Source organism: Phalacrocorax carbo, chromosome 16 (genome assembly GCF_963921805.1).
Source record: "Phalacrocorax carbo chromosome 16, bPhaCar2.1, whole genome shotgun sequence".
In the NCBI taxonomy this organism is placed as follows: domain Eukaryota; kingdom Metazoa; phylum Chordata; class Aves; order Suliformes; family Phalacrocoracidae; genus Phalacrocorax; species Phalacrocorax carbo.
Window position 1 is genome coordinate 1,658,293 of NC_087528.1, and position 12,697 is coordinate 1,670,989.

Consider the following 12,697-nt stretch of genomic DNA (forward strand, 5'->3'; position numbering starts at 1 on the left):
CAAACTGGTAAGGGACAACTCAGCGAATCAAAGTTTGCCTCACCTCAGTCACCCCAAGGAGGGCAGCAAAACCACATTTGAGATTTACACAGTCCAGGAAGGCTTGAAGCTCTACAAAAGCAGCACCCTAGGCATGTGTCAAGCACATGGGTTTATTGCAAATGTTTTTTATGCGCACTACCCATTTTGTACTCTTTTGCATGACAGAACAATCTCCCACAACTGGAAAAAACAGTATCTCCCTTTTCCCCTGTTGCAACTCTGACACTGAGCAAAAAGCTGCTGCCCTGAAAGTGCTGTTATGTACAGTTAAGGGTGCTTCAACAGTGTCTTTAGTGTTCCCTCTAAACTTGCTTTTTAACTCTGGTCTAGAGTTGACACTATCCAAAACACCTTGCACAGGTATGTTGCATAGGACAGAGCTCATCTCTTAACATCAAATCCTCTTTTTTTATCCCTTTCGCTATAATAACAGTACTCGCTCGCTATAATACGTAGGTGTCTGGTCACCTTATTTCAGCCCGCCCCCCCCCCCCCTTAATATACCAATACGAGTGGCCTAGATCTCTAAATCCTGCAACAAGAGTTTTGTTACTGAGATTAATGGCAGCTGAATTAGACCCTAAATCCTCAGTTCAGAATAGTTGTTAATATTCTGTTCTCCTGGGGGCTTAAAGTTGATGCAGCTTCTCTACAATACCAAAAGCAGTAGAAAAAAATATAAATTTAAAAGTCTGCTTTTATGTGCTACTGCTGGATAGTCATATGTTGGGAAAGCTAAAGCCTTCTGCGAAACAAAAATGCTGCAATACTTGGATGATGAGGAAAATCAGGAATATCACCCAAATTTGTAGAGAGCTTAGACACAAGACTTTGGGTTGGGTCACTGTAAAAATAGGACCCTAGTCTCTGAATCTGGGTTAGAATGTGAAAACCTAGAGTTCACAATTCTTCTGAGGCAGGGTTTTAGAGCAGATGGTTTTGTAACACCACTGTTATTACTGGGAATGGTAAGATGAATCACTGCTTATATAAACAATTCCTTTGACATCAGACCTGCTTAGATTAACTGCCCTGGACCATCTGCCTCGTGGACATGCTGCAGCAGGTGAAAGATTCACATCAGTTTTCCAACTCCCCTCGCTATACCAACTTCATCTAAACCAATACAGGAAAAAGAAAAATTCATTTTTGTTCTTCCTTTTTAGAAGAAATAAGATGACTTTACATCAGAGAAAGGAGAACCTCAGTGCTATTAAGAAACACAACATGAACCTACAGACAAAAAGAAGAGCAGATAACTCATGCTTTTAAGACCAGCAGAGAAGTGAATCTCATCTTCCCTAAACACAGTAGTTTCTCCCAGCTGATACAGAGGAAAAAGTACAATCATTAATCTTAAAGTGAAATGCTTATAACTTAATTCTTAACAGATTCTGTTTTCATTCACCCATACAAATTGCACAAGCCTCTTCTTTATCACTCTGCACAGTAACTTTTTCAACGTACCTACGCCATCCGTCCTGATTCCAGCAAGCTTCTCAATACTGCATGTCACAGGTCATATTCACATATACAGTAACACTCACACTCCTGTACCTTCTTCCCATGCAGCCTAGAGCCTGTTCCAGCATCCTCGCAAACCCGCCCAGCAGTGGAGTCTAACATCAGTTCTGGCTGGGTTGTGCTCAAACAGCAGATGATTACAGGCATAGGGAAGGAAAGCGGCATCAATAATTCAAGCTTTCTCATGGCACCTTTGAACTCTTCAATCAGCAATATCACCAGCTGGTTGGCAGAGTTTTGGATAAGAGAACAGGTGGGATTTCACCTAGGCAAGAGCTAGGCTCAGACATGGTATGTCTGGGTGCACCTCCAAAGAAAGACTGGAAAGGAGAGGTCAATTCCATTACCAAAACATGTCTGCTATAATCCAAGAGGCTACCAGACAAGGAACAGTGAATACTATCTAAATAAGAGTGAAAAGGATTAAATCATAAGCCTCTCTCTTCTGCACCCCCGGAGCCTTATTGCAGGGAGCCAAGCATGGATAGCTCAGCCTCTGCCCTCTTCTCCTTGCCAATACCAAGCCCTCTGCTGAAAACAGGAAAGCAGTTTCCAGCTCAGCACTGAAAAGACAGCAAAACTGGCACCACTTTTGTCCTCATTATGCCTAAATCTGAGTCCAAATCAGGCAGAATGACTAACTCTTCTTTCAGCTTGAATTTCCAAATAAAGCCATGCTTCCCTTTAAAGAAAGCTTTTGCAGCCAGGTCAGGGTTACTCGCAGCAGGTGATTGTGTCCATGCAACGTTGCTGTCTCACTCAGTGATGGCTTTGTCCTTCCTAGGTTTTTCTCAGGAAATCAGGTAACAGAGCAAGCACAAACGCACACTGTCTAGTCTGTTCATGCAGTCCCCCTCTGCATTTACCAGCTGTGAGGTGACAGCGTCCTTAGTGCAGGATTTAACTACTCTGAGGATGACCCTGGATCTTTAAAGCAAAGTCCCCTTCTACCCCCTGCCCCCTCCCAAAAAGGCTTTCCAGAGGAGTTGGAGAATAAACAAGGTAGACTCAGGTGTGGCCAGCAACCAGAGCAACTGACCCTAACATAAAATGTGATGAGTGCTGTTAAGATAAGATATTAGATGCTTAGCAGCATTAGTCTGGGTGGGACCTGTTCTCCTATCTCCTTCCAAGAAGCCTCGGGCTGTTATGTACTGTACCTCAAGGGCTCCTCCACTAAGAAGCAAAGATAAAAACTGGGCACTGAGCTGGGGAACTTAAGAAACATGCTTTACCTAAGCTTTCTGTCACTGGATGGTCCTCTTCTCTTAGCTTATAAGAATGAGCTGTAGAGCAACAGGTTAGTTAACTATTTCATCACATTATTTTATTCATTATTTATAAATTTATTTATAATTTATAATAATAAATTATTTACAAATAACTCTCTATCCCTCTCTGCAGAGAAGAGAGATCATTTTTGTGAAGCCCAGAATGACTGATGTCATCTGGATCATGAATTCCTTATCCAATCTTGAAAAAAAAAAAAAAGCCCTGGGGCTCTTAGCTTTAAACTGATGTGTACATGGCAGGGAGGAGAAACTTATCTGAAAACTCCAGTTTTTCACAGTTCCTGCAGAGGAAGCGGCTCTAAATGTCGCTATCAGCTGGAGCCTCTTCAAGGCTCTGTACACCCAAGGCAGAACCGGAGCCCTCCGTTTCTTTGATTTGTGAGAAGTCTCAGATGGTATGACTGGGTTTGCCTGAGGAGGATGGCCAAGATGAAGGTACTGATCATGTTCACTTTCTTATCAGACTACTGTCTGCTTTGAGCTACACTGAGATGAGAGGCTAAATTGAGTCAGTGTAAATAGTCCCTCTCCACCTTTGCTCAGTCTCAAGCCTGCTGCCTCAGCACCTCTAACCTGAATTCTCTGCACAGACTAAACATTGCATTTGTTTGCCCTTTAAAGCGCTCCTAGGAAGATGCTGGCTGTTTGTTCACATCTTTTTAGGGGAGGGGGAGATAAGCAACAAGAAAGAGGAAACATTTCCAGATTTCTGCTCCCATTCCCTGAGCAGACTGGACAGCAGAGTTTGTGGCTCAAGACTCGGGTTTAAAACCCACCTCAGCCACTGATTTACCATGTAGTTTTGCCCAAGTCATTGCTTCAGTAACAAGACAGATTCACTTCAGATAAGAGTATTAATACTGACACAGCTTGCCCTCGTGCACAGCACCCTCAGCACTGGGTACATGCAAGGACAATTAAGTCATCTTTTGAACTAAAGTCTTGTTTGCACCTTCCCGGTTTCACGGCCCTTCTCACCTCTGCTCATTTCAGCACACGGGGTTGAGGAGGCAGTGCGGGGCGGGATAGGGAGCTGGGGAGCACGCTGTCTTTGCCAGGTATGCGCTCCCCAGGGATACCAGTTCCAGTACCAAGAGCTGGCCGGCTCCTCTGACTTAAAAGCCCTTTTACCTTGGAAAGACAGCTCTGACTGGGGAATCCAGCAGCAGATGGAAGGAACAGAAGGCTTTAAAAAAGAGGCTATATTCCTTGAGGATATATTCCTTAAAAAAGAGGCTATATACAAGGCTCCCCAGTTTCCTAAAGATTCCTTAATTTATACAAAATATCAGGTCTTTTCAGCTAGCATTCAGCCATGATGATTTTAAAATGTTATTAGAGAGTGATAACACATCAGACCCACCTTCCCTCTGCAAATTCTTCTCAAGACGTCTACATAAAATGAAAACATTGATGCCATTGCAGAAAAGAGAGCTAAGGAGGTAACTCAATTAAAAAAAAATAGCTAAATCACATGAATAAAGGAGTGGAAACTGGTCATGATTGATTAGAGATATGGCACTTTGCATAAATTCATTACAGCCTTGTTTTTTTGTTGGTAGTTGGGGTATGGGGTTGGTCAATGCTGTTCCTAATTGTTTTTAAGATGAACCTTCATAAATGTATGAATAGGGTCTCCTCTTGGTTTCATTCTATAGTAAGCAGAATTGACAATCCAGTCAGGACCCTGCAGCCTATAAGGCCGGTTTAAAAATATCTTCCTCTTTTTTGTGGTTGTTTTTTTGGCTTCAGTTGCCCCCCCTCCACCCCCCCTCCTCACTATATTAATATAAAATATTTACTCTGTTCCTTCCTTATCACATGCTGCCGGATATTGGCAGAAAACATTCTCCCTTCAGCATGTAGCCCAGGCTACTGAGAGAGAACTCCTGGCCTCTCTCTGCCTCAAACCAGTAAGGCCTCTGCTTCCTTCTTCCAGCTATTTTAAGATGAACTAGAAGGTCTCCAAGGTCTTATTCCCCAGCAATAACCCGAGGAAGCCAAATAAAGTATTCATGACTGCAAGAAGAAACCAAAACAATTAAGTTACATACGTTTTAAAACAGCCTCCTTGAATATTTCAGGAGCACTTTGTTGCCCAATTGTCTGCCATTCAATGAGGCTGGATGATCCTGTTACACTGGAAGGCAGAGTCCCATGGCCTCTACCCAGAGGTCAGCCAAAACGACAGATGGACACACTCTACAGATAGCATTACACCCTACTAGAGGGGTGGACTTCATCTGGGTCTGAGCTGAAAGACTGCTCTATGCTAAGAGGCAGCCTAGGCTTCCTCCTTTTAATCCCCTGACCTACCTCTGTGGTTGGTGTCTAAAGAGAGCAAATTGAAGATGCAAGGCCAGGCAAGCCTCGACTAACTTTAATCTTTAAGATTAAAGATTTAAGAACAGGTAACAACAGTGAACAGAATAATGACAACAGCAGGAACTCTGGCATGATCAGAACTCAGCAGGCCCAAGTGACATTCTACTGCATCTTCACTGCTCTTGCCCTATGCTAGCTGGAGTATAAATAAAGAGGATGTGATCTTTGTGCTTCCATCATACTTTCTTTTTACTGGGCACACTGAGGTGCCTGGGTGGCCTCAAATAAGGAGCAGTCATTGCTCCCCTTCTCCTTTTCTGCATAGCTTGGAACTGTGGGTTTGATACAGAACTCATTTGAGTTGGTAAAATCCCCTGGATTTGGTTTTCAAACCAATTATACGTGAACTCAAGAGACTTTCCAATTGTGTGGGCTACAGCCCTGGCGTGTGGCTGCCCACAGGGACTGTTCTCCCATGAGAAAGGACTTCTCTGCAGAAAGCATCATAGCCCCTGAAGTATAAATCAAAGGATCAAAGTAAAAAGTTAGATTGTCCAGACTGAAACGATTACATGCAGGTATCTGAAAATCCCCAGCAGATGCTAAATAAGCTTGCAGAGATAAAGGTAGAAGGAATCATGCAGCTAGGGGTGAGGTTTCATATTACAGCTAAACTGACTTTATGACTCTCATCTGAAAGGGGCCACTCCTTCCTTCCAGTATCTTCTGTATTCCGCAGTTGTTTCCTTTGCACCAGTTCTGGTGGTCACCTCAGTGCAATTTGACCTTACAGGTAAGCTGATCTAATGGTGAGCTTCCCCGCAAATAAGTGGGCCTCCTTGCCTGCAATTGCTCTTGCTGGTTATTCCCTCACTCCAGATCATAAGGCGTTGGTTCAGTTGACTGATTTGGCAAAATTTTAACATAGTTAAAAATAAAATTGAAAGCAAAAATAGGTACTAGGAGAAGAAAGGGAGGAAACAAGTGACACAGGAGGGCAGAACAGCTCTTAGCAGCGGCACCACAGTTGTGAAACTCTCTTCATAGAATCACAGAATGCCCTGAGCTGGAAGGGACCCCCAAGGACCATCGAGTCCAACTCCTGTCCCTGCACAGGACAACCCCAAATTCACACCGTGTCTCTGAGGGCCTTGTCCAAGTGCTTCTTGGACATCGCCAGGCTGGTTCCATGATGCCTCCCTGGGGAGCCTGTTCCAGGGCTCCACCACCCTCTGGGGGAAGAACCTTTTCCTGATACCCAGCCTAACCCTCCCCTGGCACATCTCCCTGCCATTCCCTCGGTTCCGGGTGTTGGTCACCAGAGAGAAGAGATCAGCACCTGCTGCTCCTCCTCCCCTTGGGAGGAAGCTGCAAACCGTGATTAGGGCTCCTAAGCTCTGGGAGGGAATGAGGAAGAAGAGTATAGGGAGATTAGAGTACGTAGAGAAAGATTTGAGTTTGAAACTTTGACAGATGCTCTGTCAAAATCAGATTATCCTATAGTGGAACAACAGGAACTTAGGTGTGATACTGGGCCACTCATGCCTTTTGTGCCATTATATTTTATTTACAGTTTTGCAAGCACAGGAACTCTGATTATGCTTTGCCTCCAAAGATCTGGGACAAACTGGGAGCAGTTTGCCTAACCAGGCATTAGAAGACACACTCGAAGACTCCTCTCAAGGGGATTGCCTCCAAAACTTGTCACTTATTTTATAGGACGATGAACATTTTCTCCCATTTAATATTAACAAGCCTGTCAGTATCTCGTGCTCTATTCCACTGCAGATATTTAATTTCCTTAATCTTCTGTAGATAGATCCCTATTCATTTTATGAGAGGTCTCATGTCTCCCTAGGCACAGGAGATATCCTTATAAGTAATAAATACCTCTCAACAGATATCACTTTAACATGGAAATGGTTTACAGAATTTGAGTCACTTCCATGCAGCATACATTCTAATGGAAAGTTCCCCTTCTGTGTATAAGCAGTCCTAAAAAAAGCCCATCAGTGAGCAAGTTAACCCACTGAACCAAGTCTGTTTAGACTTATGAAAATAGATCACAGGTACTATCTGCTGCTTCTTTTCACAGAAAATCTACCAGAGTTAATGGTACCTACCTCCCATGTTGTTAACTAATGAAGCACATGGAGCTCCGATACGGATACATTCATTCACGGCTGTGATGTCAGCTACTGAGAAATTAGCATTTTTCTTGTGCCCTAAATAATTGCTAGATGAAGATCTCACTCTCAAGCTGGGTTTTCTAATGGTTTAACAAACAAACCCCTAAGTAACAGTAGAATGAACACAGAACAGTAGGGAGGAATCTGCCTATGAACATCATTAAACTGAGCTAGTAGGAGCAGTTTCCATCCAACCCAAGATTAGTCTTTGCAAACACCACGTGCTTCAGAAAGACAATATGATATTATTTCACTTTGAAATTCTTATGTCCCACTTACTGTAGTCAAAATAAACCTTTTTAAGGATGGTCCCTGAATGTTGCACAACAGAAGTCATAGGGCCTGGACTCTCAGATTCCTTTTAGTAAAGGCTTCTTTCTGTGCTTCCTGAGCCTTTAGAACTGAGGCATTGCCAACTCTGAATGTCTGTGTGGAGTCTCCAGCAAGTCAGCTAAGTATAAAATTAAACCAGTCTTTTTTAAAGGTTAATTCCATACGACATGACTATCACTTAGTGCTTAAGTTTCATTGTTTCCAGAACCTTTGCCTCATGGGCCTAACTTGACAGAATTGAATTTCCTTGAGATGGATTTTTTTTAAGTCCTCATTGCTGTTCATTGGCATTCAAAATGTCTTCCTATAATGAAAGTACAGGCAAATACATCAGGTCTGAACTGTGAGCAAACTGTCACAGCAGTGACAGCATCACAGGCTATCAAACCAATTAAGGGCTAGCATACCTCTTTTGGACACAAGCCTGCATTTTATCTGCTCTCATCTGTGTCAGAATAAAGACAAGAGGAGGTACTTGCCTGTAGAACAATACACCCTTTAAGAATACCTCCTCCAAATTCAAGTGTGGCTAACAGAACAGACACTCTTCTAAATCCAATAATCTTCAGACTTTGCAGTTTGGAATAAAGGTCCCTCAGCAACAGTTTAAACTGCTTTCAACTCAATATACCGCCTAAGCTAGCAGGTTCTCCTAAAATAATACTAAGCCTTTACTCAAACCTGCATATTCTCTGCTTCCTTGGACTCTTACTTCCATCAGGACTTGAGCTGTAACATCTGACTTCGGGGTGGCACTGAGTAGCTCAGAGGTGTCTTTGTGTAGCAGATTTGGTTTTTAAGAGCTCAGCCTGTTTGTCAAGGGCTCAGGCACAGCAATCTGGTATAGCTAAGTTCCCTTTAAAGAAGGAGAGTGTGAGCAGAATCTAAGCTTCATTTTTTCATGTCCTGCCCTAAGCATAAGCAGGGAACAAAAGATTGACTTTAAAGAAATTTAAACATTCAGAGTCTCATTAGGAATAAACATGTAACATACATTTGCCACAGGAGCACACAGGAAGAAGAGTTCCATATCTTCTGAAGGGGAAGAGTCAGTGACAGGCTGGGCTCTGCCCTTGGAGATACAGATCTTTCCTACCTAGGGTGACTCTCCCTGACTGCTGTCAGAATGTGTTCAGGACCATCCATCCTAAAGAGAGCCCCCTCACCAAACAGCCATTTTAAAATAGAACTTAGCTCTGGACACAAAAGCTATGCCTCAAAGAGCTGGAGAGCAGCAGCCTCTACACATTTAACTAAGGAAGAGTTGTACGGTGGTAACAACCACACATCAAAGTACCTTTTTAGCTACTTTCCTCTCCACTGAAACAGGCCACAAGCACAAGGAGCATTTTAGCAATCCCATCCTTGTTGTGCTCCCAGCAACCCTCCTTCTGCTATCCCCATGGTTCAGTCAACATTCAGGAAAAGCACATCTTCATGAGATGCAAGAGGAAAATTAGAAGCTTGTTTACACAACAGTTGCATTACATGAAAATCAGTCCCTCTGAAGTCACTGGCAGAATTGACTGACCTTTCAGGGGATGGCTTCCCCCAGCACCAGGGCAGTCACCTCTGCTCAGAGCTGGTGGTGGAAAAGACTGCTCGCTTGCATTTCCCATCTCCCACCTTTGCTGCTTTGTAGCATTCACAGTCCTATTTTAGGCCGCAAAGGCAGATGCTGTTGCAAAGGCAGTGTAAGAAACAGCATTGCTGACCCTCTACTGAGCAGGTGATGGACACTGGGGCCCAGCTTGAGGGTGAAGGATCAGGAAGGTGAGGCATTTTATGCATTTACACCATGCTCAAAAGGCATTCAATGGTGGCAGTCATAAACAGCATCTGGACCTCACCCAGGACACTTCAGCATGTTTCTAGGGAACAAAGCTGCTTCCTGAGACTGCCCTGGACTCCTATAGCCCTCACTCCACCATATCACAAAAGAGAAACTTTTTAGTAGCATACCTCTAGAGAGATGGCTGTGCCAGGGCCTGCATGCACAGGGAGGCTGTCCTGAGGGCAGGCCCACAGCCTTTGGCTGAGCCACCTGATGAGCAGCCATGGCGGGCAGCACCCTTGGCCACCTCCTCAGAGGGACAAAAGGGCAGGAGAAGGCGCCATAGCCCCGCTCTGAGGCAAGGGGCGAAAGGGCGGGAAAAGGCGCCATAGCCCCGCTCTGAGGCAAGGGGCGAAAGGGCGGGAAAAAGTGCTGCAGCCCCACTCTGAGGTGAGGGGTGAAAGGCCGGGAAAAGGCGCCATAGCCCTGCTCTGAGGCGAGGGGTGAAAGGCTGGGAAAAAGCGCCATAGCCCCGCTCTGAGGCGAGGGGTGAAAGGCTGGGAAAAAGCACCATAGCCCCACTCTGAGGCGAGGGGTGAAAGGCCGGGAAAAGGCGCCATAGCCCCGCTCTGAGGCGAGGGGTGAAAGGCCGGGAAAAAGTGTTGCAGCCCCGCTCTGAGGCGGGGGGTGAAAGGCTGGGAAAAAGCGCCATAGCCCCGCTCTGAGGCGAGGGGTGAAAGGGCGGGAAAAAGTGCTGCAGCCCCGCTCTGAGGCGAGGGGTGAAAGGGCGGGAAAAAGCGCCATAGCCCCGCTCTGAGGCAAGGGGTGAAAGGGCGGGAAAAGGCACCATGGCCCTGCTCCAAGGGAAGGGAGGGCAGCAGGGAGGGCGGCACCTGGGGCAAAGCATTCTCCCTAAGCACCCCCAGACCCTCTACCTCATGGCTGCCATGGCTCAGAGGCAAAGCAGCAGGAGAGGGCTGAGACCCTGCAACAGCTGTGGGAGGACAGGTTCAGCCCTCCCACTCTGGAAATGTGTCTCTGAACAGAGGTTGTAGTGACAGGAATCATAATGAGTTAAGGAATATTCACATCTCAGAAGCTGTGGAACACCCAGCCAAGAAGGGAAGAAACTCACCCCCAGCCATGGCCTCAGCCCTCTTCCCTGACATGTAAGCCCATGCAGCCCTGCAGCTACACCCAGCCAGCCAGTGGAAGATGACCACTCGCACTTACTTCAGCTGTTTACTTCCCATGCCACGGGGAAGACAAACTAAAGGATAAGCTAGTTAAGTGGAGAAAACAATCCCCTTTCCCTGCTATTATCATTGCGGAGCTTGCAACTGCCACCAGAGAAAGCCAGGCCACCTCAGTCTACCCATCTCCACAGGCTCAGCATGAAAAAAAGGCCCTTCCTCGACCAGAAACCACCACCCAGACACACTTGGCTCTGCTTGAGAGGGACCATTTCTACCCAAGCATGAGTTGGAACAAATTAATCAACAGCAGGATGATCTCAAGGGCCACCCTACTGCTACAGCCGCCTTTTCACATACATTTTTGCTGACCCTCTGCTAAGTTGCACCCAATCTGGAAAGCTTGTCAAACTCCTCATTATCACCATGTCAGAGGAAAAGGTTGATGCGCTGCATGGAAATAATCCAAGTACTTGGGGCTTGTGGCTGTTAGCAAAGGCATCAAGTTTTCTGCGCCATGGGCTTGTGGCAGCTATTGAAGGAATCTGTCTTCACCTGGCTTACCTCAGGGAATCAGCTACAGCTGCAACACCCCAGCCTTTGCTTGAGAGATCACTAAGTCAATGTGGCTTAGCAAGGACTGTCGAGCTTTAGAAAACTTCCACTGAAGTCTGTCATTCTTTAGCCATGCCAATTCGCCACCAGATCTCAGCCCTGCTCTTACTAAAGACATCCCAATTCATGAGGCCACAAAGGCAGCAACGTGCTTTGCAGGCTGAACTTAGGACTACAGTCCAGGCATGCATTTATTCTAGCTGCAATAGATACAAACCATATTCTAAGAAACAGACCAATTAAGCTGTAAAAGCTTTCATTCTCTCGCTAACCAGACATGCCTCAGGCCTTATAACTAAGATGAAAAGTACTTTTCCTTCCAACATTATGTTCTCCTAATAGAATTGTTAGACAAATTCAGCAAATATTCAGTTGCTAAACATCTGAGGAAAGCTTGCATTACTATTGAAAAAACTAAGAAGAGCCCTAGGCCAAGCTTTTCTAGAACTAGGGAATTTTGGCACCAAATACACAACCCTATAAAAGAGCTCAGGTTACAAGAAAGCATTTGACCTAAAACTCAGGCCACTATAAAACAGCATCCCATATTGGATGCCTAATATATGTATTCAGATGTGGAAAATTTGGGCTGTTTTTTAGTTGTGATCCAAGACTTTCCCCTCTGCAGAGAAACAGGTCCGCAAGGGTTAGGGAACATGCTGCCAGCATAGCTATAAGAAAGGACTTTTTTCAAGCACTGGCAGCCAGTGTTAACAGCAGCTCAGCTCCTGCGGCAAAGGGGCACTTTATGGTGCCAGACCCCAATGAAACTGCATAAAGCAGAAGGGGAGAGCACTGCCAAAGCCTGACTGGCAATAACATTAATAAGGGCCAATGAGCCCTCAGAGTGCTTCCAAGCATTAAGCGTTAGCTCTTGGAGACAGCAAGCTTCTATCAGATCCCAGACAAGCAGAGTTCAAGTGAAAAGTAGAGGTAGGCACAAAACTCAAGGAGTTTGGCAGCAGCTGAATTCTCTGATCAGAAACAGGCTATTATTGTTACTATCAGCTGATGGGCAGACTAGGTGTAACAGCGAGGCTCAGAAGGCAATTCCCGAAAGGGAGTGATGCAGAGGGATTTTTTCCCATTACATTCAAAAGCTGCTTACAGACATTCATTGAAGACTCCATCCTTCAAGAACACCTCATCCCATCACTGATTTTACTTGCCAGTGGTTTTCTGACATCCCTGAAAATTCACCCTAGCTCTGAATACTGTGAGCCTTTCCATCCTCTCCTGCTCAGCTCAGAATATAATTGAAAGCACAACACAAGTTCCACTCTTCCCCTGCTTTGCCCCTTTGCTGTTTCTCCTGCATTTTAGGCATGGCAGCTCTAAAAGGATTCTTAATGCCTTTGCTTACAACAATAAGCCAAGCAGCTTACTCCAGTGAGTCCTTCAGCTGTAGGT